Here is a 12,875-nt window from a genome sequence, read left to right as displayed (position 1 = left end):
GGTGAAATTAATGTTTATATAGTGCCGAAAAGCCCGCATACATTATGTAAAGCCCCGTAATGGCATAGTTTGTTGTCTTCTAAATAAAATAACATTGTCAAGTTGATTTTCTGGAGGAAAATTATTCGTATATATTAATCAACCAATCGATTCAACAGTCGATGGATAAACCAATACAAAAATAGTGGCAGCCTTGGTCTCCAGGCCCTACATGACCTTGGTCAGACTACGTGCTTAGAAGATGGATGGATAGATGTGGGGAGCTACAGTAAGGTGATGAGCGACACTGAATAACATGTTTTTACTCAATATAGGATGGTTTTTGGGGGGGATCTGTGGCTCAGCTGGTTGAGGTTCTGTGCCTGTGATTGGCAGGTCACCGGGTGAAATCCTCTGATCGACACAGTGATTTCACCGTTGACCAAGACCTTTAACCCTAATAGCTCCAGTGATTGACCTTGCATTCTCAGGGGTATATCTCTTTGCCTAAAAGTGGCTGTAAAATCATTTTTGATGGGTAGCATGTTTATAGGAATATATGTCCATTCATGAGGGTGGAAGCAGTTTGAGGGACATAAATGCAAAAGAGTTGCTAAATAAGTCACACCTGCTTTCTCAATGTCTTCAAAGCGCTACTTGCTTTGTGAATGCTAACAGGACTTCTGGTTGGAGAACACAGGGCAGATGGTGCATGATTAGGACTTACTGGGAGTTTTTCATAGGTCCTGAGCGCAAGTTTCCTGTGGCTCCAGCCGTGGCAAGAGCGTTGTCACTCGGCCTATTGTGTGCACCAGCTATACTTTTGTTGCCAAGCTGTCCTGGGAAATGTACCCAGCAGCCTGCATTGTGATCATTGTAAATAACAGGTTTAGCGTGGCTCAAATTAACCACCATGGGAACTCGTGTGGGGAAATGCAAGGGGATACGAGTGAGTACAGAGAAGAAACTGTACTTCATGTACTTTCACGTTTTCTCAGTGAAAGTTCTTTTGACCATCAGTGGTGTGGATGTGAGAAATGTCGAGGAGGCCGTGTTAGCTTGGGAAACATTTGATGGTGCATCCACATGTGTGCCTGTCAGAGCTTTGATCTGACATGATTTCTGCCTGGTAATGCTGGAAGATGGCCTGTTCCACGCATGGTGGTGCTTATAACAACAAATATGATCCTTTCCCAACTACAGTACTCAGAAGACAACACATGTGTAGTCTCTTCTCAATATGAGAACTGGAAATATCTGTGCAAAGTAATTAAAGCCCTAAACATATTGTGAAAGAGACACTGAGACATTTGCAAGGAAGAAACAAGGTCAGGAAACGCAATGGAGAAGAACAGGGACCAAGCTTCATAGATATTACTTCTATACGTGTGCATCAGCCTGAAGTGGTACCCCTTGGCATATTTGAATTTTATTGCAGCACATCTGATGACTAACTAGGCTATATTAACCAGGTGACTTATATTTTTGAAATCTGCATAGCTAAATTGTGCTGTAGGGTTGGTCTAAAACCAAGATGTGACTGTGTGAAGTGCAACCAGTGCCCTAACAATAAAGGGAAACATTTTAATTGTACTGTGAGAGAATGGACTTCCAGACGTCATCCTTTAGTTAAAATGCAATTTGTGGTTTCAGAATGCGTAATGCCTTCGCACATACCTTTTGAGGCCAGCTTAAGTGCTTTTAGGAAATTGCTTATTTACTAAAGGATATGTTTTACAATTCAATGGGGTAGAAGTGTGCATTTGTTTTTGTTAATTCTCATATTACTTGAATGTATAGTCACACTGAAGTATTTAATTGTTGTTGCAGTGTCAAGCTTTCCTTTCCGGGCTTTTCCAGTGGTAACATCTATTGTAATTAGCTTGTCACCAAGATTTACCCATTTTTCACGCAAGCAAGTAGAAAAAAGAACATAAAATTAATGCGTCATTTCAGACTGTCACACAGGCAGCCCTGGTCGGCTGGCGTCGAAATGAGGCCGCCATTTCCCCAAATCAGAGCCGACTTTCTAATCTTCAGCTAGTGTCTGCTAGGAAAGGTGGGGGGCAGCAACTCCCCATTTTCTCCATCCCCCCCCCCCCCCAACCCTTCATCTCTCAGCCTCCCTTGGCAGTCTCTAGAGAGAGGGGACGGCCATCATGGAGCTGCTGCCAGTGCCAGGCTGGTGATGACATTGATGAAGAAGCTGTCCTCTTCTCAGTCGTGTTTGGTTTCCATCTTAATACAGTGTTTATATGCTGGGCTAGGAGAGTGGCAGCTGACTTTTGAAAGCTAGTCTCCAAAGGTTACTTTGTTAATTACAGGCTTATTTCCATTTTAGATGCATCCAAAATACTCCCTTGGGTCCAGTTGGATTTTCTTTTTATTCTCCCTGTTGACCGTAGACCAGATTGGATTTAAAGCAACTGTGAGAAGAAATGGCGGCTTAAAACAATTACATTACTCTGTTCAGTCAGTAATATATAAATTGCTTTTGGGAATTCCCCTCTTAAAATCTGCAGTTAATTGACATTACAAGCGTTTTTTTTCCCCATGTCACGTTTGGTGATCTGAAGGTCATTATCCATAACTTTTACCACTGAATTCATACCAGTATTAATTTTGGCCACAATTAATTCATATGAATTTGAAATTCTGAAAATAGCAATAATGTTGTGAAATCCTTGCATAAAATTATTTTTGACATATATATTGACAGTCCCATTAGTGTGGAACTTAATGAGATAAATGCAACTTACAATGTCATTATGTGGCAAAATATTGTTTTTTTGGCCAGGTAACTGTAGGGTCATTGCAAGCAGACAGACATGAAAAACTTTATTTACATTGATTTGCTGCTTTGATTGCCGCAGTCTGATGCATCCAGGTCCTTCCTCTGTATGCTTGCTCCCAAAATGATTACACATGTTATCCCCATGGATATGGGTAATGACTGAAAGAATAAGGTTGCAAATGGAGTCAAAATGAGGTTTGTCCACAGATCTGCTGGCCTCACTCTTCGTGACAGAGTGAGGAATCCGGAGATCAGGAAGGACCTCAAAATAGAGGTGCTGTGCCTTCAGATCAAGAGGAACCAGCTGATGTTCAGGAATCTCATACGGATGCCAAATGCTTGGCTTTCAAGGGAGCTGTTCTGGGGAAGACCCAGGATACAGTGGAGCAGTGTTTCCCAACCCAATCCTCAGGTACCCCTGGACAGTCAACATTTTTGTTACCTCTTAGCATCCAGCACAACTGCACAATTTATTCAGTGTTCAATGTGGTTCAAATGTGCTGGGAAGGAGCGAAAATGTGGACTGTCTGGGGTCCCCAAGGACTGGGTTGGGAAACACTAGGAATGGCTTGGTTTGGGGATATCTGGGGATCCCAAAACAAAATAGTTTGTGGTCTTGGTCTAACATATGGAAGTAAGATACCAATTCAACCCTCACCACAAGAAGTAGCTATAATGAACTGTTTTACATGTGCTTTCCGAGGGCTTAAGTGAAATCTGTTGCTTTTACTCATATTTTCATTTTCATTACGTGTTGTTTGATATACCGCATCAGTACTGTTCACAGATCAGGCTCCTGTCTGTGGAGTTCCATGCGGTCCCCTCAGCATGACCAGGGAGGCACGGTGACAGATTACATGATTATAACAAATAGGAACTGATCTCTGTTCAGAAAAAGCATGGGGGGCTTGTGAGTCACATTCTGCATATAATCTCAACAAAGAATCTGAGACATCAGAGCCAAGCATTTGAAAATGCAACAGAGCTGAATCTGAGATATGTACAAAATTAATGTCCATTTGCTTATCTGACACAACACTATGGAATTTCAAATAATTATACCATTATACAGAAGATTTGATCCCTGTTGGTTTTGAAAAACAGTAATCCCTTCCTTTCTTTATGTAGGCTATAAAATAGAAGCTTTGACCATAAAAATGTGTTACATCAGACTTCAGGCTATTACTTTGCCTCATAGCTAAAGCAGATAACTATAACATTCATGCATTTTCATGCATTTTTGGGGGTATCGTAGTTTCCTTTTTCAAATTGTTTGAGGAATTATTAAACAGATATCTTACAAATGTGCTCCCCCTTAAAATAGCAAAGTCAAAAGCATAGAATTATCAAATGAATACTTCAAGAGGGGAGGTTGCATGTTCTCCCCATGCCTGTGGCTTTCCTTCTGTGTTCCATATGCTATATGTTTAATCATTGTCGCTAAATATCTCGTTGTCTGTGTGTGTGTGTGTGCGTGTGTGTCTGTGTGTGTGCGTGTGTGTGGGATAGGCTCCAGGATCCCCCATGACCCTGACTAGGAAGACACATGGATAATTCAAATGTAGTGAAATTACCATGTGTCTTAGTTATCAGGTAACGTTGCTTAGGCTTTTCAGATACCGTCTCTGAATATTTTGGTATTCTGTTCATTCTTATAGTTGGATAGTTTAATTAAGCAATTTAAATGAAAGTCTGCAATACCACATCACATAAGAAGTACTTGAACTAGTAACTGGACGTCCAATTCAGATCAGGACACAATAGTTTTTTGTGTCTGCAACCGCTGCCCTAATACAATGAGTGCCCTTGACTATCATTAAAACATAATTTGATGATTACAATTTAATTGTAATAATTATAGTAATAGGAAAATTTGGAATTTACCTGTGGTTACCTCTTGCAATGTTCCCTAAAATACATCAGTCCTCTCTAGGAAAAACACATGGAGGACAACTGTTTATAACTGGTGTATTTTAAAGCTTCTCTTCACTTTTACCATCACCCTACATGATATTTTGAATTTTAAATAAATTCCAGTTCTATAAGTCCAACATACTAATCCATGCTCAGAGATGCTGAAAGATTACCAAGAATTTTTTCCAGCTCATCAAAGAAAAGAATAGTTTATGAATATTAATTCACTGATTTGATTACAGAGCTGAGAGATGAAGAATGAGTCGTATTGCATTTTCATTGTTCTCTGTCGAAATACCTTAGTAGTCATTAGCAATTTAATTGGATTCTTTCTGTCCAATGTAAGGCACAGGACCTCCTAGTGGCTTTTAATTGCTACTGGGTGGCTGGGTGCACAGATTCATCTCATATCTGGTGGCAGCAACACCACAAACATGGAAGAGCACTATGCAGCATTAATTACTCCAAAATCATAACACACTGCCATTAATGGGGTTGACTAGGAACTGGGAAGGGCCCTCATGTGGCTGGGCATCCCATAATATTAGTAAGTACCTGTCTGTGGGACACTCGTGCGGACAGCAAAGGTGATAGAGAAGTGTGATGCGATATGACAAGCCATCCTTTCTGACAAATGGATTTGCTCAGGCATCCTGACAATCCAAGGAATTTTATATGCCCCCCCCATCCCAGTGCCTGGTTTCACCTAAAAAAGATTCTGGTGGCTCCCTAATGGTCCAAAAGGCATTTTCATGTTATGGCCTACAACCATAAATGGTTATGCCTGTGTGCATAAAACCAGGGTAATGGAACAGGATACATTACAGAGCAAGGTGCCTATATTTCCCACAATGACACAATATTTATTTTGTTCAAAGACAATGACATTCCACTATAACAGGTTTCTGTCAGCACTGGGTGTTCTTGGGGCACAGAAAGTAAGCTACCATCTTCAAAGGCTCTCCTAATCACAAGTTTGCTTAGCCGGACTGGTAGCAGATGTTGGGCTGTCCTTCCTTTCGGTTTTCACCCCATCTTAGCACAGACAGTCAGTTGAGCAAAAGTTGAGCAGTTCAAAGTGTCAAGCAACCAGGGCTGGACTGGGATTAAAAACCGGCCCTGGACTTTTGCCGAGATACATTTTGCCGGCCCACCAGGAAAATGCCCAGTATGCCAGATGGTCTGTCCAGACCTGCAAGCAACTAACTTCACTAACTACCTTTGACTTGAGAGAATGGTAGCGTATTCCTGCTTCTTATAATACATTAAAGTTGATAAATCTGACACGTACAGAACATTGTGATCCAACCTCCATGTTATTTGTCGCAACATTGGCAGCATCCATTTACTGTATATAAATGTTTTTGTTCGCTTTGTGCAATGTCTTGCAGCTGTAATGTAAATGATTTGCTGTTTGACAAAGTGGCTTCAGTGGGTCGTTGTTTCACACTTCCACGATTGGGGGTTCCAGTCCCACTTCTGTTCACTGTTTGTGGAGTTTGCATGTTCTCCTCATGCTGTGAGAGATTTCTCTGGCTTAGAAGATGGATAGGTGTTGTGTGATCTTTCCATAGGGTAAGTCGGTAATGATTTTTCCAGTCAAGATGAGATTTTTCCACTCTGGAGCCCATGGCCCAATTATTTAAGTTAAATCTGAATCATAGATTCTCATTGACATTTAAGTCTTAATGAAAGGCAAAGGCAAGTTGATTTAGTACTGGTAACTAATTTAATTGAATTCTTTATTTCAGTGTAACAATGTGCTGGATAAGTGGTGTGGAAGATGGATGCATGGATGTATATAATTTATTTGTGCATGAAAAATTATGCATGCTGAGATTTATACCTAGCAGCTTTTCTCCGATAACTCAATATTGACTAAAGAAATTTTGGTTAAGACACAACAGCTTTTCCCTTCTGGGATTTGAACCAGTAGCCCTTTGGGTCAACAAGTAGCTCCTTCAGCCCAGAGGAGCTGAGGCGTGGAAATACATCAAGGCAGCTCTTTACAGCCGTCCTTGAGGTGGGGAAATGGTACAGTCCATCACTCAGATTGGAATCCTTGAAATGTGGCCGACCTGCAGAGGAAGAGGTCTTTCCACAGCCATTGTGAGTTTTCATTTAGGGAGCTCTGATCACCGTGCCCCCGAGTTTCGTTGCAGGTGATGACTATCCGAAAAAGGGAATGCCCATTTATTTATGTTACCATAGATCGATTTTGTATCAATAAGGCTTCAGCCTCCTGATAGTTTTGTCTTCTTTTTACTTCTGCCTTTTGCCTTCCTATTTTTTTTTTTCTGGAATCAATCGTTTAACTTCTTTTGCCGGTATATCGATCTATCTCCTCCCAACGTCAAAACAGGCCCAAAGTCTATTTATTAGCTGCTGCTGGTTTAATCTCCGCTGTTCTGATTTACCGAATGCAGCAGAGGGTGCTGTAGGCAGGGGAGAGAAAGTTCAGTGAACCAGGGTACTTCATTTCACTTTTGAAATAAGATAATTTAAAGAACCATTATTTTAGATTGGAAGAAGCACTGTACGAAACTCTAATTATCAGAGGGCCCCTTTAACTGGTCTGTTTATATTACCGCAATGATGTCTCACACTTAGTTAAAAAGCTAATGACTACTGAACTGATGATTTGGCACAAACTAGTATGCATATATTATGTCTCATTTGTTTATTGCCTATTGCAAGTACAAGTGGTTCCTTAATAAATTCAGATGGATATTGTCACACATTTATCGACTGCCAGCACACATTCTTTTCACTAGTAAGAGCTTTGTCTCGGGACTACAGTAATGTACTAAATGGATCACATGAAGAATATCTTTTAATTAAGATGCACGGTGTAAGTCTCAGCAGAGGACTTGGACCATTAAGCAGTAGGGGCTGTCGCTTGTTAAAGGCTGTTGGACCAGCAAGCATGAAGCCTGGTCTGGTGTAGTGGTTTTAAAGAACTGTGCTGCTGGTATTCCCAGTGGGTCAGACCTGGGCGAAGATGGGTTAGTGTTTTTCGAAGCAGCTACAAAGTCATGTGACTCCAGAAGGGTGTCGCTGTCATGCTCAAGGTAAAGCTATTTCACCGGATATTTCTGCTGAAAGGACAGAAGGAAATTAAAAGAGACCAACCCCCACCCTGACACCACTTCAGTGTTTTTTAGGCTGGGTAGCAGATCTACAGGAGCTCCTCTTTGATCTTACTCCCGGTGTCATTCTCCTTTGAGGAACGGGCTGGGGTCAGTACCTGCCACAGTGGTGCCAATGACATTTGCACCCAGGTGACCCCCCCCGTGTTTAAACTTCTGGGGGCAGGGGGCTGCGGAAGCCTGCCCTGGGCAGCCTTTGGGGCTGGATGCTGCTGCGGCAGTTAGTCCATTATATGCTGCCTATGGGGAAAGCTCTGCAGTTTTCCTTTTTACAACCTGTAAATACTGTAAAAGTTCTGCCATTACTGTCCTCTAGACTTGAACAATATGGACAGAAAATAAGAGTCAAAACTGACACAGTCATTAATACAGATGCTACAGCAGGCTTGCTGGCATCTTATGTAAACCAGCCGTATGCTGAGGGGGGTCTGGTGTCCCGCTGGAGGTCCTTGCAGCCCTGCTCCTCCTCATTTTGGTGCAGTGCAGCCCTGAGTCGCTGAGGCGGGCTCTGCATTGATATTCAGGCCCAGCCTCAGCCTCCCATCACCGCCTCCGCTTGGTCTCTCCCCTGTCCCGCAGTGGCACGCCGCAGCTGGGCGGACCAAACCAAGCCAAGCCTTCCTGGCACAGGTGACCGCACCTGTGCGCATGCAGCCTCTTTCTGGAAGGGAGGTTTGGACCCAGGTGGTCTTCGAGAACGGGGTTAAAGACGAGGACCTCAGAATGGCAACTTTGGGATGCGATTTCAGCCCGGTAGCAGCTGTTGGACTGTGTCCTAGTACGGAAATTAATACATTGGCGGTGATGGTAGATCCCACCCTCGCTGAGAGGGGATAAAGCTAATGCACAGTCTGGACTGTGGGTGAACTGCAACATGTCCAGGTGCACACCTGGTGGAGTAGTGGTGTTTTCTGATTGGCACACAACTCCGACCCCATGAAATATCTTTTTTTTTGCTGCCCCCCCGCCACCACACATCTCCCATCCCCTCATGCTGCAGATTCCCACTGTGCACCATCCCATCTACCATTTGGCAGCACTTCTCAGTTCTTAATTCTGCAGGGCTACCTACAAACTTCACCCCCCCCCCCCCACTCACCCACCCGCCTGTCCGACTCCCCCCTGCTACAGAAAGCTGCACCCCCTGCGTGCTCGCTGACATGGTACAGGCTGCACAGCACCTCCTGTGCCGAGCCTCAGCTTATCGAGCCCTTACAGATGCCGACCGCCGATTACTCCGCGCCGTAATTGAAATCGTTTTGGATTTGCGATACCACTGCAGAGTAAGTAACAATGCTTCTGACGCGCAACCAGACAGAAAGCAAACCTGCCTCCCCATATCTGTTCCTAATGGCTTCTTCGTTACCGTTACCTTCATGGTTTTTTTTTTCTTTTTTGATTGAGCAGTAGCAGTAGGAGAGAGGCAGGCTGGTAGACTGTGGGCTGGATGGGCTGTTGCCGTGTCTGTGACTGAGCGGGGGCTGAGTGGGCACCGCGCGTGGAATGGAGACGCGTTAGCTCGCCGGCTCGTGTCACCTCTCCCTCCTATTCTGAAAATTAGCCCCCCAGGCACAGACTGCCTGAGGGTCTTCATCTCTTCCCCCTCGTCATGTCCTCTGCCTGTACAGCAGCCAAGGAGACCAGCGTCAACCCACTTCTTTCATCATGCACAGGATGGGATTAAGGTGAAAGCCTTTAAAAAGGCATTTTGTCTGTCCTGTCCTCCTTGAACATGCTGTGTGAAAGAGGCAATTTGTTTACAAAAGCGGCACGGGGGAAGAGGTCCTCCAAGTGACAGCGGCTCCCTGTTGAGCTTGGCTGATATTTAGGGATGCACTGCTGAATTAATTTCCTCCCTTTTTGGATTCTGCCCACTTTATTTATCCTTTCTTTCTTTGGTGTCGAAGGAAATCGACGGTTTTCCCACAGGAATGGCTATGACCTCCAGTTCAGTAGCTTCACTGCGTCAAGACAGCTGTTGGGGGACACTAGAGGGATGCATGGTAAGAATGCAGATCGCTGTCAGAGCTGCGTTCCGACAGTTGGTGACTGTATGCATCTCCAGTGTACAGTGCCGCTAGTTCACAGGGTAGGATGCACTAAATGGTGCTCGAGGGCAAGGAGAGCAGATATATACAGAGTAATCGGTCCTGGACTGGGACCTGCTGCACTTCAGGAAGTTGTTTATGGGCATTTTCTGAAATGACTACTGTAGGTACAACATCTTCAAGCGAAGTCCGTTTAACCGTCCTGTTGTACGATGCTCCAAGCATCCAGTGCATGTTTCCTCTTAGGTAACTTCTTGTATTACGGCAGAATCCAGATGCTGACAGGCTAAAAGGACTCATTTTAGTGTCAGTCAGAGTGCGATCTTTTGGGGGTAGCCGGCAGAACAGTAAGGTCTGTGGTCGGTTGACTGACTCTTGACGTGCACAGCGTGTGGTCAGGATCCCCGGTGCCTACATGCGGCTTGCAGATGGGGCATTACCTCATTTACTTTCAGGGTGCATATTCCTAAACATCACCTGCCTCAGAGATTGTGAATCGACTGCAATGGAATCGGAGTGGCTTCCAAGTGCTGTTTAAAATCTCCTGTGTGTGATCTCCTTTTTTATGTAACAAGTGATGCTTTGCTGTGAGAGACCCCCACCCTCCTTCATTAGGCAAATTAGGGCATCGCTGCAGCACCTTAGGCGAGCCTCACTATGAGCCAGCGGGCAAGGAGAAATTAAACAAAAGGGATAAACAGAAAGGAAAGTGAAATACTGTGATACCAAATGCTGCAGCCTAGGAAATGTTTAGGCACCATAAAGAACCGTGCATCGCGGCGTCTTGACAGGGGACGCTGACGTAAAATGAGATTGGAACTGGCAGCTGCGAAGAGCTAGAACAATGACCATTGTTATGCCACTGAAGCAGAAACAATGGGACATTATTTTTTTTGTCCCCATGGACAGCGCTTTAGCATGTTCATGAATTTCTAAATGGGAAGGATTTAGTTAATTCACTGGTGCCTGGGTAGAAGGTGGCTGCAGACTGGGCTTGCGGCGGTAAAGGTTGTTGGTTCAAGTCCTTGGAGTATGGAGCAGAGCACTAATTGCTAATGGTGCTGGTTGAATGGGTGCTGTGTGGAAGTGCCTGTTAAATGACACAGTTAGTTAATGGTGACCCATCTGCCGCTGTTACTGCGTCAGCGTGTGTCCCCCCCCCCCTCCCCCCTCATCTATGAGGGAGGAACTGAGAAAAGGGGGTTGTCTTTTCAGTACAAATGAATAAATTCAGTTACAAATACAGGAAACACCCCTTGTTCAGCCAGACAGCAAACCAGGGTGAGGGGGGTGTCAAGGTGGGCCAAGCAAATGTATATGACAGGCAGTTTTGGGGGTGGAGAGGACTGTAATTTATGGGTATTTACAGTGCAGTGTGCACTAGGCGGGCTTATAAGGTAAGATATACGCTATTGATCCCGGGGGGGGGGGGAATTTTATGTCAGGTCTGCAGTAACATATTTAAACGAATGTTGCTTTCAGTCATCTCAGTGACCCTGTAATGTTTTTGCTTAAACGTGTTTTTCATAACACTGGTCTATGACATGATGATGCACATCTTGGAAGAAATATCTGCATTTACCTGATTGATGCATATACGTGTGTGTTTTCTGTATAATGAGAACTAACTTTCAGACCCAGCAGCAGTAATGGTTCAAGGTACAGTGATATTTACTGCGGTGCTAGAGATTTCCTAAGTGCTGAGAAACAATTACGGACGGCAGGGTTCGCGTTTTTCCGCGGGTATGAAGCATCACTCACGTACGGTGTACGTCTTTCAAAGTCGTCATTCTTCTCCATGTGCAGCCGGATTGATGCGCAAATGCCGAATATGACCATTTAAATAAAAGGGCTGGGGGATCGAGCAGCGGTTTAAAACTCAGACTACTTTCAAACGCTACAGTGAAACGTGAAAAATATATGAATGGATTAAAGAAATTATACTTTATAACTAGGAAGCGAAATGTAAAGGTACGTTAGCGCGCCTTTTCACTGAGCTAGTATTTCGGGCTATTGCTCCGCATTATTTGATTTCCGACGCTTTTATCAGCCTGCATCAGCACACTACCCGGCGTCTCCAGCAGTCCGGCACCGCGTAGCACACCCGCCGAGCCCCCGCACCTCACAGTCACTCCTCCCGAGCCAATCCCCGACGTGTGGGTGCGGATTTAGCCATTGCAGCACATTTGCTCGTAACTCAATCAAGCGGACGTCTTATGCATGGGGAAAAAAGAGGCACGTTTCCCGCCGCCTCCGCGTCCCCCCACGCCTTTACACCATGTCCGAGCGCCGCATCCATTCATCCTGCACAGCTAATCCGGTCCGATTACCCGCCGAGGAGAAATGCGGTAATCTGAATTAGAAAATCAAATGACGTGCTAAACGAGAGAGAAAGGGGGGATTCCCATGAAAGGAAACGGTTTTGTCTTTTACTAAAGTCCGTTAGAGACCGAATTAATGTGCTCCTGACACAATTCTGCCAGGCTTTATCTGTTCATTAGCTTTACAAATCCACCCCCCAACAGACTTAGATAACTATTAATAAATGTACCGATACATCATCTAATTAGAGACGCCATTCGAAATGATTTAATTTCAAAAGTTTTCACAGTTTTTGCGCTGTCAACTTGCTGGACCCCTCTCCCCCCCAAAAAAATGTAATCGGAAAGGCGCCTTTTAATGTCTACTATAAAATAATTCCGGGAGTTTACTTTGGACAGTTATGGCATAAAAGGTACGTCTTAAGTGAGTTACTGTGCAGCAGGCAGAAAAATCCTGATGAGATATAGCTGTTGTACCCTGAAATGTGTGGCAGTATGTAAATACTCATGTAGAAAGCACTGATGTTATATTAATATTTGGCTTTTGCCTGTTTGTTTATTTATAGGGAAAATGTGTTTGCATTTATTCACTAAATCTACATCAGAGACAGGTGCTATAAATTGAGTCGAGTAGTCATCTTTGTACATGAATTGGGGGGAGGGGGGCCTG

At 44.1% G+C, this 12,875-nt stretch overlaps 1 protein-coding gene across 14 annotated transcripts in view; it reads left to right on the top strand.

Moving 5' to 3' along the window:
- The window catches only part of atp2b2 (ATPase plasma membrane Ca2+ transporting 2), a 130,938-nt gene that overhangs the window by 43,073 nt on the left and 74,990 nt on the right, over window positions 1–12,875 (top strand). Inside the window, exon 1 of one of the 14 annotated variants that reach the window (XM_023799696.2) lies at window positions 9,013–9,119. The exons of 12 other annotated variants lie outside the window; for them this stretch is intronic. The gene's annotated coding sequence lies outside the window, so the exon portion shown is untranslated. Of the gene's footprint in view, window positions 1–9,012; window positions 9,120–11,153; window positions 11,282–12,875 lie in introns of those variants that run through there. One more of the 14 variants, XM_023799700.2, reaches the window with a different exon arrangement.

This window comes from Paramormyrops kingsleyae, chromosome 8 (genome assembly GCF_048594095.1).
Source record: "Paramormyrops kingsleyae isolate MSU_618 chromosome 8, PKINGS_0.4, whole genome shotgun sequence".
In the NCBI taxonomy this organism is placed as follows: domain Eukaryota; kingdom Metazoa; phylum Chordata; class Actinopteri; order Osteoglossiformes; family Mormyridae; genus Paramormyrops; species Paramormyrops kingsleyae.
The sequence above is the reverse complement of the archived record's forward strand: the minus strand, read 5'-3'. Positions and strand labels throughout refer to the sequence as shown.